Below are 2,075 nucleotides of genomic sequence, written 5' to 3'. Positions count from 1 at the left end.
TTGATTATATCAATGGCCTTGCACTCTCCTTTTGGATTCTCTTCTGTATTGCTTGGGAGAGTACTGGGAGGAGTTTCAATGACTTTCCTGCTCAGCTGGCCCACTTGTGCCTCCAGATTTCTGATGGAGGATCTTGTTTCATTCATGAAACTGAAAGTGGCCTTTGACAGATCAGAGACTAAATTGGCTAAATTAGAAGTGTTTTGTTCAGAATTCTCTGTCTGTTGCTGAGAAGATGATGGATATGGCTTGCTATTGCTCAGCCTATTATGTCCACCATTGTTAAAGCCTTGTTGAGGCTTTTGTTGATCCTTCCATGAGAAATTTGGATGATTTCTCCATCATGAGTTATAGGTGTTTCCATAAGGTTCACCCATGTAATTAACCTCTGCCATGGCAGGGTTTTCAGGATCATAAGCTTCTTCAGAAGCTGCCTCTTTAGTACTGTTGGATGCATTTTGCCATCCATTCAAACTTTGAGAGATCATATTGACTTGTTGAGTCAACACTTTGTTCTGAGCCAATATGGCATTCAGAGCATCAATTTCAAGAACTCCCTTCCTTTGAGGCATCCCATTATTCATGGAATTCCTCTCAGAAGTGTACATGAACTGGTTATTTACAACCATGTCAATGAGTTCTTGAGCCTCTTCAGGCGTTTTCTTTAGGTGAATGGATCCACCTGCAGAATGGTCCAATGACATTTTTGAAAATTCAGACAGACCATAATAGAATATATCTAATATGGTCCATTCTGAAAACATGTCAGATGGACATCTTTTGGTCAACTGCTTGTATCTTTCCCAAACTTCATAGAGGGATTCACCATCTTTTTGTTTGAAGGTTTGAACATCCACTCTCAACTTGCTCAGCTTTTGATGAGGAAAAAATTTATCCAAGAAGGCAGTGACCAGCTTATCCCAGGAGTCCCGACTATTCTTGGGTTGTGAATCCAACCATATTCTAGCTCTGTCTCTTACAGCAAAAGGGAAAAGCATGAGTCTGTAGACTTCAGGATCAACTCCATTCGTCTTTACAGTCTCACAGATCTGCAAGAACTCAGTTAAAAACTGATAAGGATCTTCAGATGAAAGTCCATAAAACTTGCAGTTTTGTTGCATTAAGGCAACTAGCTGAGGCTTCAGCTCAAAATTATTGGCTCCAATGGCAGGAATGGAGATGCTTCTTCCATCAAATTTGGATGTTGGCTTTGTGAAGTCACCAAGCATTCTCCTTGCATTATTATTATTTTCGGCTGCCATCTCCTTCTCTTGTTCGAATATTTCTGAAAGGTTGTTTCTGGATTGTTGTAATTTAGTTTCTCTTAGTTTTCTTTTCAGAGTCCTTTCAGGTTTAGGATCAATTTCAACAAGAGTGCCTTTTTCCCTGTTCCTGCTCATATGAAAGAGAAGAAAACAAGAAAAGAGGAGGAATCCTCTATGTCACAGTATAGAGATTCCTTTATGTTAGTAGAAGAAGAAAGGGGATAAGAGTGAAGAAGAATAGGTTCGGATTTTTAGATGAAGAGTGTAAAACCCGGTTAATTAACGGCTAATTAACCCATAAATGAGAATTTATTCTGGAAAGCCTAAAATGTGATTTTTATGGCTAAATGTGATAGAGGAGATTGAGACGAGAATTTTGTTACCAATTTTATAGAATTCGGACCAAGATTGGACCGAACGGGCCAAACCGGGCCAATTGGACCCAAAGTGGGCCCTTGGCCCACATAACTTAACCAAAACCCTAGTTTTCAGCACTCTCTCTCCTCATTTGTTACACACACAAGCTGAAATTTGAGAGAAAGGGAGGAAGAACACTCTCTCAAGTTCTCTCCCTTGGTTGATCTTCAAACCACCATAACTTTTGATCTAGAGCTCCGATTGTCGCCCCGTTTGCGGCCACGCGTTCACCGCAGAGAGCTCTACAAAACCCATACAACCAATCTTGAGGTAAGCCACGTGTTGCTGTTCGAAATCTTAGCCCTTATTTTCGAGTTTCATGGGTGAAATGTTGAGATTTTGGGTTCTTTGATGTTATAGGACCCAACTCTCTTGAAGGAGAAGGTTAATCTT

At 40.3% G+C, this 2,075-nt stretch overlaps 1 non-coding gene across 1 annotated transcript; it reads left to right on the top strand.

Moving 5' to 3' along the window:
- Positions 1-762: 762 nt before the first annotated feature.
- Positions 763-866, top strand: LOC127742423 (small nucleolar RNA R71). The gene has a single exon (XR_008003672.1). It is a non-coding gene; the product is annotated as a small nucleolar RNA R71 (small nucleolar RNA).
- The last annotated feature ends 1,209 nt before the right edge of the window (positions 867-2,075 follow it).

The sequence above is a fragment of the Arachis duranensis genome, chromosome 1 (assembly GCF_000817695.3).
Source record: "Arachis duranensis cultivar V14167 chromosome 1, aradu.V14167.gnm2.J7QH, whole genome shotgun sequence".
Classification (NCBI taxonomy): domain Eukaryota; kingdom Viridiplantae; phylum Streptophyta; class Magnoliopsida; order Fabales; family Fabaceae; genus Arachis; species Arachis duranensis.
This window is presented reverse-complemented; position numbering and strand designations above follow the sequence as displayed.